Source organism: Osmerus mordax, chromosome 23 (assembly GCF_038355195.1).
Source record: "Osmerus mordax isolate fOsmMor3 chromosome 23, fOsmMor3.pri, whole genome shotgun sequence".
NCBI lineage: Eukaryota > Metazoa > Chordata > Actinopteri > Osmeriformes > Osmeridae > Osmerus > Osmerus mordax.
In genome coordinates, this window is record NC_090072.1 from 4,514,680 (window position 1) to 4,527,457 (window position 12,778).

The window sequence follows — 12,778 nt, forward strand, 5'->3', positions numbered from 1 at the left end:
TGACTCTCTCCCCGTTCACTGACTCCATGGCTCTGGAAAGTATACACACTTCTTCTTCTCTTCTTGCATTGCTCTGTGGTCGCATGCCACGATGTTATGCAGGGACTGGCTACTCATGTGAGAAACAAACGCCTGACCTGTCAATCATTGACACAGTCCCTTTAAATAAGCTGCATAATGTCAGGTTGCTCCAAATGGCAGTTGGACTGCCACCTTTCTTTTCGAGTTTCGGGGTTTCATCGAGTTTCACTTAATATGTCAGGGAACATGGGTGTGAATCTACATCCACATGTCTGTGAAATGGCCGCACGCATTTTGTGCACATAACTGACCTTCAATGAATTGTGAGATGGACAAGAAAACATTAATCTTCATCTAACAATCATCGGCCGTGCAGAAAAACGATATTTGTTCAAATGACACAGTAATACTCTTAGGACTCCATTAAACTGTGGGATCTGGAAGAATTAGATCAAGATTAGGACCGCAAATGTGCCCTTGGGAGCTTTACATCCAAACAAGTACTGTACTGACAACGACTACTACACCAGATGTTACCCGTCTTTCATAACATGTTTGTCCCTCTGAGATCCTCCATAATGCCTTCATTTGATATGAGAATATCTGTTGTTGCTACAGTTAAATGGCTCCCGGGAGGATTCCATATATAGATAACTTGATCATGAGCCCTATCTAGCTGATGGATATGTGACAGGATTTTCGGAATCTTAGCTGTGTGGGATTGAATGAACAGGCGAGGGCGTTTTCTGATGAGTCACACCTCTCATTTTCACAGACAGGATCAATCAAAACTCAAGCATCAAACATATGTATTTTCAACCATTTCCCATGATGAACCTTATGTAGGCCAAGGACAAAAAATTAGATGTTTAATTTAATAATTGTATTTAAAGAAATGGCCAAGTTACCAAGGGACCAAAACTCCTGTATTTCTCTCTGGTAATAGGCCATTCCCCATTGTGAGCTGAGCTGAAGACAGGCATTGTAGAGAACACGGATTGTCTTCTTTGTGCGCTCGTTGAGCTAGCCTTTTAACACACCCATAATTAGTTTTCAGGAAGCCTCCAGCCCCGGTGTCTGGTTTTGTGTGCCGTCTTTCCTGGAGAATCGAACCTGTCTGACAAACAGAAACAAACTGCCCTCCACGACTCCCCTCGTCCCCACGCCCCCCCCCCCCCCCCAGATTGCTTATTGAACAGAAGGGGTGTAAGGTGAGGCCGAGGTGTATGTGTGTACGTGTGTGTGAGGGGGGTGTTCTCACCAAACATAATGTTTGGCGACACCTCCAAATGTTGTCATCATTTCAGTTGTCCTGCAATTAATCTCCCTGTACATTTAATTAAAAAGAAAAGTTGAGTGGGTAATTGAAAGTAATGTCTTCCTTGTGAGTGACCCGGGGAGAAAGATGCATGCGGTAATGTGCTATGGCAGTCGGGATACATCACGTTGGTTAATCTCGACTTGACCTCTGAGCCACTTAGGGGGGGGGAAAAAAGTAGAAAAAAGAGACTTTACCAGACTAGTTTTCCTTCTAAATGACATGATATAAGACAAGACGACCAGACAGAAAATTACATAGTGATGGTGGGGCTATTAATAACTCTGTCGTCACACTGTAGATACTCTGCACTAGGCTATGCAAAACGTATGAGGGCCACAGACTACATTAAGCGTGTAGTCTGAGAGATGTGTGTACATTCACAGCATGACAGACTGCACAGAAGAGCAAGGTTCTTCCAATGTCTGCTTTCTGAGCGAGTTAAAAATTAGGTGATCAACTTCACCCAAACTGATGAGAACATTTCAAACTCAGTGCTTCCGCCATCCAGCAGGGATTGGGGTTGGGAGTTTGGATTGGGGTTGGGGTTGGGAGTTTGGCAAAATGTTGTTGTTTGGTGAAGCTTTGTGGATCTTTACAGTGTTGTCTTCTAATCAGTATCTAGTCCTCCAAATCATGAGCCAAAAAATACTTATCGGATCAAGTTAGCAAATCGTGCAGACAACAATCGTCCAAGTTGTCAACAAAGCTCGGGCACCCTGCCACAACACAGTGGAATAGGGTTTCAATCTGCCTCTCGTTCTCTTTTCTCCCTCCTCCCATCCCCCAAAAACCAGAATGAAAAATAAACAAACTGTGCACAGTCAGCTCAATTGCTAATGGCGAGTCATGCTTGATTTCGGCGTGCAGCCATATCAGACCAAACAACAACAACGACGACTGTGACATATGTGTGCACGGGAGGGGAAACAAAGCAATTTCAGAAGTCATTTGAGCCGAGCCAGTGATGGTCCAGTGACAATGTTTTGTGTTTGTTGTAAGGAGATAGAGAGAGAGAGATGAAGAGAGAGAGAGAGATGAGGGGAAGGAAAGAAGGAAGGAAAGAGTGGAATGGGGGAAGCTGTAAGCTGTTCCTTCAGTATGGAGGATCTCAGTCAGCATCTGACAGACACCGGCCCGGCCTCCTGTGGTAAACATCGAGCTTGGTGGGCCGTTTCGGTTGGCCTTGGGTTTTGCTCACCTATATACTCATATATGTGGGTGGAGACTGACACCTGTGTGTGGTTAAAGCACACTTTACACTCCGTTGCCCTGTATTACGGCAAGACCCCTGAAAGAGAAATATTAGGGTCTTATTTACAGTTCCGTTGTGCAATTAATATGGCGTGGGGTCGAGTTTAATTAACCCACTGGCGATAAATGTAAATGCCAAACGTCCACCAGAGTTAAGGCAAGAATGCTTGTACAAGGCGAGAACCTCTCGTACCAAGCCCTAGTGGGACATAAACTATTGGGTCTCAGCTGGCTTGGATTCTGGATCTACACAGACTCTAGTCTTAAGAGAAGATAATTAACTAAGAGAATTAGAAACAACCTTAACTGCCTTGTATAATGCATTAAAAGATATCTGGCCCTTTCTTCATTTTTGATGTGTTGAGAATTATATAAGCATGTTGTATCCTAAATATACAGTAGGTATTCATTTATTTATTAACCTTATTACGATGGAATGATTATCTTTTGCCAGGGAGCCTTGGGTACAAAAAAAGGTATTGCTGTTTCAATCAAAGTTACAGTTCATGGGCACATAAGTACCTTACTGGTCTATTACAACTTTGTAAACCTTTTCACGTGAGTGGCCACTCCAGTGCTTACTGTGATATTCCGACAGACATGTCACAGTTGTTTTGTTTAACCCCGAGGGCCAACCGCTGTGCTAAAGAAAAACTCATTTGAATACATTAGGTAAAGCAATTCATTACAGTATTTCCCCTTGCCTTATTGAATGAATTCCTATGAGATTTTCCACCAACTGAAGGCTTTTCATTGGCACTCTGCCCACCTTGGCCCCCAATCGTACAGTAAGAAATAAGCAATAATGGAGAAAGCTGTTATGAGACCAGCACAGAGGCTATTTTCCTCAGCTCCTTTCATAAACGTTCCACAGAAAACACTCCACTCGGTCTAATTTGTTTTTCCCCATACGGCGATATTGATAACATTTCCACAAATCCGGGTAAATCCGGTATTATGTGAGCACAAGTCCGATTAGAACGCTACCTTATGGAAAATGCCTAAGTGACTTGTCTTAATCCTGCTCTGATGAATGCTATGTGGCTAACTTTCAGTGCTCTGCTGTGACTCCCACATGTTTAGATAAGTGGACTGGGGTTGGACAGATGAATGAAGTACAGTAGGGCCCTGCTGACCTTCCGGGATAAACATATCCAGCTTTTTAGACCGTCAAGACCTACAGCTACTAGTATGACGTATGGTTGCACAACAGTTTGTCCTGCTGCATGTGCAGAAATCCACAGTGTCACTATGGTGACACTCACTTTGTGTGCCTCAAAGATCTACATACAGTGGGCACAAGCGGAGGCCTTTCTTTATGGCTATGAGCGCATTCAGTTTCCTCCGCGAACGAGCAGTCAGAAGGCATGAGCGCGGTCTCCACACACACACACGCACACGCACACACACACACACACACTCAGGTCCATACACTTTCGAACACACACACGCACACACCCCATCACACACACCCTGCACACACTCAGTGGGGTGTGAAAGGGTCGTGACGGATTGCAACGGATTGCCGGTTCCCGCTGTTCTTATCACGCAAGCCCCACACACCTCTGGCCTCCTGGGTAGCACTCCGTCCTGGCACTACCCGCCTCTCCTGCAGGGCCGAGTGGGCTGATTGTGACCTCTACAGCCAGGACCACTGGCTCTGCTCAGGCGAGCATCCACACACTGGGCATACCCTGCGGAGGGTCTGCTCTTTTCAAAAATATCACACATTAGAGACGTTGAAATAGGTGACAGGGTTCGGCTTATGTAAAACCCTCTGTGAAAGAACACTGACTTTAGCTAAGACCAACACCAAAAATGTTGGTATATGCTGTTTGGTTAAAGAACACTGGATCCAAGTCTGTTATACAAAAACATTTTGTTTAGTCATGCTTATATTTTCTAGGAGTTTCTAGGACTTCCTTGTCCTCGTGAATATCGACAATGTGCTGTGCATTACATCCTGACGTGTACACTGCTCTAATTGAATATGATTTCAAATGTTATCACCAGTTTTACGAAGTGTTTCCAAAAACAAAACACTTGAAAGCCGAAATGTGAAGGTCAAGTCTGCTATTGTGGCGGGGTCAATCAGTTAGACGATAGGTGTTGCTGGTTAGTTTCCATTTACTGTGGCTTCCCTTTAAACCCATTATGATAATGGCTTCTCTAAGCATGTGGGATATGACATTTGGAAATTAAATAAATAATATGTTCAAATGACTCTTGGCACTCTTGAAACGTTTTAACACTGTTTTCATAATGCAACACAGGTTGGTTTATTATTCATATCATAAATCCAACAATCATCAAAGTGTGTTTAAGTGCTTTTGGACATAGTGTGAAAGCCATTTCATTGCATGTTAACTTTTTCACTGTGCTGTTTTGCCTTCTCTCCCGGACAAGTGGTTAGTGACAATATTTGAATGTTTTGATTTGTTTTCACAGTCACCAGAATTCCTACTTCAGTTGTTTGTCTCAACAAAATTAGCTTACACTTCTGAAGACATGAGGCTATTTTCACGAGGCAGTGTTTGCTTGACTGTCTGAGAGACTTAGTGAGCAACGAATGCTCTGCTCCCATGACGCCATTGAGGCATTGCTATTTGATCAGGACTTTGTCCATCCGAGTTTTATTGATTTAGATTGCTACTGATGTGAAGGGAAATGAATAAGAAACAGGTAGAAGAAAGGTCACGAGTCAAATTAAAATATGAATATCTCTTTCTGTTTGCTTAAGTGATATTGCGTGCTATTTTGAATGATTCAGGAGGCAAGATGGTGGTAGGACGAGGTAAAGACTGGAACCTTCCTAATGCAGACGTCTCATCGTTCAAAATCGGATCCCTCAAGAAAAAACGACTCTTATGGATGATAAAAAGCCATACACATTTGTTTGGCTGCCCTTGATGCCATTGGAGAATAGGGATATTTCGCTTGGTGAAGTGCTTAATTTCAAGTCTTAGGGCCATCTTTTATATCATAGGCTGTCACGGAGCATCGAGAAAGATCCCTCGCTCCGACATCATTCCACACAGCAATAACAAAATTGATCCGTCTGATTCCTGCGGCGTTTACCAAGTAAATGCACACTTTATTTTCTCCTCCCTCAGTGAAATTAAAACCAACAAGGCTCTCTGTCTGATCCACCCTGTGCACGTTTTCCATTTGTTTTGAGGCTCTGAAAGCAAAAGAGTCCGTACGTTACGGTTCACAAACCGAACTGTGGAGATGGACAAGGTGAACGTCTCAGTAAAACAGGTGGGTGATTGTTGCTGTTTAGGCCCCGAGCATGATTGTTAAGGATGTAATACATTTCTCTTTTTCTCCAGTGCTCTCTCTCCCTCTCATATCTGTCGGGAAGCAGAGACTGGCTTACTTCTATGTATCATCGTACAGATGAAAACAGACACACATTAGCTGATCTTTTCTGAATCAGCTAAGATCTTCTTTGGTTGCCTCAGTTCTAACATATCAAATAACCTTTTGAAGTACAACAAAATCAACACAAAGGCATTACTACTGGTTGTGAGAATGACCTATAGCCACTGCATGTAATGTGGAGCTGTTGACATGACCATGTATTATTCTACCTCACAAGAGGATACTTTTGTCCGAACCAGTTAAGGAACACGTAATTGAGGATGACTTGCAAATGTTCTCCATATACAAACTCAAAAAGCTGGGCACAAGAATGCTAAAGGTTGTTGAAGGAGCTTGTGAACTTTCCCCATTATTTAAACGGGTTGAGAGGCGTGTGTGTGTGTGGTTGTGAGGCGTGTGTGTGTGTGGTTGTGAGGCGTGTGTGTGTGTGGTTGTGAGGCGTGTGTGGGTGTGGTTGTGAGGCGTGTGTGTGTGTGGTTGTGAGGCGTGTGTGTGTGTGGTTGTGAGGCGTGTGTGTGTGTGGTTGTGAGGCGTGTGTGTGTGTGCATACGTGCCAATACCTCTCTGCCCACCTGATCTTTCTAAATCCAGGTTTCATCCTCATCGCTCACCTTCCCCCCATCACCATAGATACCGGGCCAGCAGAGCAGCAGGGATATTACCTGGGATCAGCACGGCCAGAGTAGGGCCACAGTTCTCTTCATAACCTCTCTGAATTGGCTTTCGGTCTGAGTGGGTTGTGTAGCTGTTTGCTTCCTATTAACAATTCATGTTAATGATTGATGCATCCACATGATACGCCACGGAGTGACTATTTACCAATGCGCCAGTGAGCTGTTCAATGTTAGAGGTTTGAATATAGTACAAGCGATGCTTCGAGAGTTTCCCTCAGGGTTGTACAAGACTCGATGTTCCGAAAAACACCTTTGCAGTCGCAAACATGTTGTTTACAACTAACTTTACTGTTCACTTCAGGTTTCTACCGCATTCCCTATCACCTAGCTCCAAAACAACTGGCAGTTAGTTATTTCTCCCTAATCAACCCCAAATTAATTCCCTTTGGAGAAGAAACCCATTCATTGCAGTTAGAGAGTAGAGAAAAGAGCACTTGAATGGAGGGGGTGAGGGGGGGTGAGGGGGGGGGGGGGGGGCAGGGGCAGCTCTGGCACTCAGAGACAATGGAATGTGGGACTGGGCTTAGACGGCAACCTTGTCTTGTGCCTCTCAACTTAAAAGTGCCCTTCTCCCCCTCTCCCCCCCCCCCCCTCCCCCCTCTGCATTAATGGACACATGCAAGTTTTAAAAGCATTTCAATCAATGAGGCTGAGTCCTCTAATGGGGAGCTGAAATATACGTTTTCATTACCCAGGCCAGATTGCAGCATGCAGCACGGTCTGGCTCCGTAGTGTAATGAGAGTTGCATTGCATGAGCAGAAGAGGAGAGCGATGGTAAGAAAAGCTTCTGAAAGGCTTAGGGCCTGGGCTTCATTCATACCTCTTTTTTTTCCCCTACCTGCTAGTTTCTCAATACTAATAGCTTTGCATTAAGCTCGTACCGACAGTAGTTGAAGTATAGATGAGGAAGAGGAGGATGAAGATAATGAACGGAGGACAATGAAAAGGAGGAAGAATATGACTATACAACTATGTTCCTAAAAGGAGGCTCACATTGACAAAATGCATTTGAGGTCCAAAACCTTCCTTTCCTAGATCTATTCACAAACGTAGTTGTTAAAACGTGCTCCTGTCAGTACATTCACCTCTATCCTGTCCTGTTTGAGAGGCCAATATGTTCAAACCTAAACAAATACAATAACATTATTGTCTACCTCTGATTATTGCAGAGTTGCCTCATGGTTTTGAACATGAAGGTCTTCCTAAAGTAACACATGAAAAAGCAGGAGGGACTATGTATATATATATATTGTTAGCAGTAAGACAGCATGTCATTGAAGTATTTGACTGAAATAAAGTAAGCGTTTCGTGACAGATTTTGGATAGAATTATACTTTTTGGGATGGAGATATCCTCATTAAATAGCAATTATAACCATTAGGTATAATTACATGTTAACGATGTTCAATTTCCATTCCCAAATTTACTGTAAAATAATTAGTCAGTCACATTTGTGTCACCTCACTTTTGGTATTAAATAAGTTTAGTGCATATAATACATTTGTGGTACACCGCTCTGCAAATATGATTTAATAAGTCTTATTGCTCAGTCATTTCATCACTGCCTAATGGCATTGTTTTGGTTGACTTGATAAAGTTTTCTGGTCAAAATGATATGAAACGACACACTGTTTGTCAGTAATGTTACAAACGTTTGACAAAAATGCTTTTTTTCATTATTTGTATATGCTTTAACACACCCAGGTATAAACTTGGTTTTCACACAGTCAAGCTTCCTACTTCTGCTCTATTAACTCCTATGCCACACCTACGATGAGTTTAATGTCTGACATCCACAAACACATTAGCCGAAAGTAATTTATCAAGTTGTACATATCGGCGTGCCCATCGGGGGCTAATTCCTCAGGTATCTGTGTGAATGTGATCTGTATGCTACACCCTAGTGCACCATCATCGTGTGAAACACAAAGTGATTTTCTCTGCTACCCTTGTCAACGGATGACCTTGTTTGTGGGGATGTGATAAAATGACAGACTCCCTGTCTCTTTTGGTAGTCACTGTACCACTACTTGCCTACTATTTATCATGTCCTGGACAGAGATTAAGTTGTTGTACTGCAAAAAGGTTGAAAGACTAAAGCTGCTACTTGGCCAGCGTCCAACATTTGAGATGTATTTATACAGGAACTATTGCGAAAGGATTCGTTTTGACAGTGCTAACGATACTTAATCTGATCACTGCTATGAAGAGTTGGGGAGTTCCTCTAACAGCAAACTTGCTCTCCATGTATCAATGCTGACCAATGAGGTCTCACTGGCCACAGTCATGTGGCATCCTGTAGAAGTGAAGGGTGGAACTCCATTATGTAACTTTGCTGGAAATCTCAATCCATTAACCTGTATAAAACGTAGCTGTGCGTTTTGGGTGTGTTTGTGTGAGAGAGACAGAGAGACAGACAGGGAAAGAGAGAGGGAGGGAGAGAGAGAGAGACAGTGAAGGATAAAGCCACATAGAGAGTGAAAGGCAATGGGAGAGACAGAGTTGCAGAGGGACGGGATATCGTGGCGTGGCAGAAGAGACGTCTCACAGAACGCTCGTGAGCTCGGTGGGAGGTACAAATGCCTCGCCAGCTCACTTGCACCCCCTACCGATGACTCCCAGCTGCCTCGTGCCTCGACCAATTTCAAAGACTCCCAAGGGTTGTGTGTGTGTGTGTGTGTGTGTGTGTGTATGCTTCCATGCGTGTGTACACGTGCGTGTACTTCCCAGCATGCTCCCGTGTGGGTGCGTGTCCCAGAGCGTCAGGTGGGTGGAAGTTTTTCTTTATGCCTGCACTGAAGGAGACACAGTGGCTGCGCCGGTCACTCAAGTGTCTCCACATAATTGTAACAGTTGAAACACTACTGGGACTTTTAATGGAAATGATCTCCCTCACAACCTCCCTCTTTCTCTCCATAGCTGTCCATCTCTTTCTCTCAAAAGCTCTACCTCTCTCTCTCTCTCTCCCCATCCTCTCTCTCTATGTGTGTCTCTCTCTCACTCACACTAACATCTTTCTCGGACCTGTTTTGTTGTTCTGTTTTCTGTAGCTCCAGCTGGTCGTTCTCTCCATGTTGTTTTCTCTGATAGAAAAGGCCTTTTCAGACACACACCACCAGGCCTCACAGTCCCACACAGAAGCACTTTGCTTTTTATTCACAGGTTAGAAATATAGTGTTTTCCATCATTTCAGTGTATTGATCTGGTACCAGAGGTCAATTTACGAGCAGGACGTCATGTGACTGGGGACTTGTAAGGGGGGATGGGGGCAGGAGAGTGTGAGAGGATTCAAATGGAAGAGAATGCGAATGGGTTTGGCTTTCATGTGCCGTTTAGACTCATAGAACATGATAAACGAACGTGATAAACAAAACGTAAATGTTGGTATATGATTGAACAAGATAACTTGTGTGTGTACGTGTGTACGTGTCGATGTGCGTGTGCGTGCACACCTGGTTGTGGAGATCCGACCTCATTGTCAGTTTGAAGGCTTCAACTCGCAACCGGCTTTTTAGTTGGATAAATGGAACATTGTCAAACAGAAGCAGTTGCAGATTGGAAACATATGGGTGGTGTTATCAAACCAATAAGAGAATACAAGTTATGAGAGACTCACAAGAGTATCAAGAGGATGTTTACCAGTTCCTGCTGTGTTTGCCAATCCATCAAATAGTTTAATCTATGTTTCCCTCTCCACTCCATTTGAACCCTTCCTCTATAACAAGCCGCAATATTAATAACCAAAAAATACAAAAGCCTTCGCACGTTCCTTTTGTTTTATACAATAGCCCCTTATTTAGCAGGCTAAAGTAATTAATTTTCAAGAAAGAAAAGAAGCACTTACAGGCTCAATAGCAAATGAGGTAAAATGACATGCTGGGAAACATGGGGTCTAATGAATCGTGAGATTCTGCAGTTAACAAGGTGTGCTTCGTTAAAGAACGGTACCCGCCGTACATAGATAGAAGCATATCGACAATCTCCAAACTTTCTTTTGTAAGTAATTAATTGTAGCGTGTTGACAAGAGTTTGGAATTATTCCAAGTAATTCAGACCCGACAGAGAACCAAAGAGAGAGCTCATTAGCTGTAATAAAATGGAGAGCTATTCTCACCTGTTTCTTTACCATGTCAGAGGCACACATTTGGAAATTGCCAAAAATCTAGATTGTGTTATTCGTGTTTTCATTCAAATATATAAACACATTGACATGCATCCAAACTTAGTCTGATTCTAAAAAGTCATGTGATTTTGTAGGTGCAAGGCAGGTGACGCACACAGGAAAACGACACAAAATAAATCGATTTCTAGACATTTCTTATCGTCATCATCTTTCTGTTGCTCAAAGTTCACCTTGCCGGTGTAGAGCACTCTGAAATCCAGATGAACTTCAGGGATGGAGAGGATTAGTCAATTGCTACCCTTTCCACACATATGAACTGAATACCCTTTTACTTACTGTGTGGCCAGAGCTCTTCCCTTTACAAGCCCTCCTCTTTAAAAAAAAATCGTCCCCATACCAAATGAACCTCAGCTAAAGGCCACTTGCATAACTCTCCGTTCGCACTGACCTTTCGGGGGGAAGTCATGGAGGGACTGGAGCACGGCAGTCAAAGTCACGTTACTCTTATAAGTTTCGCGCCTCTTGGAATCCATCTGAAGACCTCTCCGTCTCTTTGCCCGTACTGTTAACACCCAGTCCAGGAAACCAAATGGCGGATCGGTGCGAGATTTGACAACTGAATGACGAAACACATATTCCAATGAGATCAGCACACATACGAAGTGTACAGATGGGTTTTACTGATGAGTGGACTTGTGGGGCTATTACCTACAGGGCCTTTTCATATACACGTCCAAAAACAAATGGGCAGTGTGTGATAGTGTTGGTTTAGCGTGCTGTGCCCCGGCACCGCGTCCCTCCAAATCACGCCAGTGTGAACGTGTGTGTGTGTGTGTGGCGCCAATCTGTGCCAGCTGCCACTGCAGCCGCCAGCCAGCCAGCCCGCCCGCCCGCCTGCCTGGCGCTAAGCTTGGGCACACTGGCTAACGAGGTGAGGAAGAATGCCCCCCATATGCCCAGGCCTCCCTGTCGCCTCCATCACCAAGCCGTGACGCCATGGAGAGAGATCATCATTTTCGCATAGCAAAACGGGGATTATTACTATTCCACCGACATAGACATAGACTTAGAAAACTTCAACTTCCTCTGCGAGGCCATTTGCGGCTTCCTGAAGTGGAAAATGAGTCACCACTGCGCCGCCGCCCCCCCCCCCCCTGCCCCCCCACCACTCTCTGTTAAACTCAACCTTCGCCGATTGAACACGCAGAACCCCCCCCCCCCCCACCCCCCCCACAAATGTGACTAATGCTGGGAAAACAATCGTTCCGACCTAACCGCGAAAGCCATCGACCGCGGGATGTAGCCCTGCACTTGCCACCGGGGGCTCTGATGAGTGGAGACAAATTGTGGATCGGCGTGGCAAGCAAGTTCATTTCTTACCATTTACAACAAAGATTTTGACTTGATTTGTTTGCATGCTTTAATGATCGCATTGCATGGATGCCTTCTGTTGTGGTACATTCAGTGGATAGGACAGGGGTTGTTGTCATGGTGATTACCAAGCTAAAATGGCTTCCTATATGGAACACACACACCACATTGTCTCTGGCAGCAAATAATGACTTTTTTTTTGTATGTAGATAACAGGAAACCATACTCCAGCTCTGGAGGTGATCCCTGGTGGTGGTAATTCCATTGGAGATGCATGAGTTCATGTGGACTCAGGCCAATTTTCACATTGCGCCATTTTAAATAGCAGTTTATCAGTGTCTGTCTGTTCATAAACAGTCCATATTAACCTTGAGTTCCCATTGAGAGGCTGCACAATCGATTGATTGGCTGAGTGATTCATTGAGGCGATTCATTTCATTTTCATTGGATGATGGATGACTCTGGGAGGGAGGTGTGTTGGAGTTGCATTGGATTGGGCCAAAAAATACATTCCAGATCAGGGCTTTTAGTGGTGCTGCAATTTCTTCCTCAATAATTTCATGGAGCAGATATGACGTCCTCATTGGACTTTCAGTCGTGTCCAATGAAGAATCCTGAAAACAATATGTTGA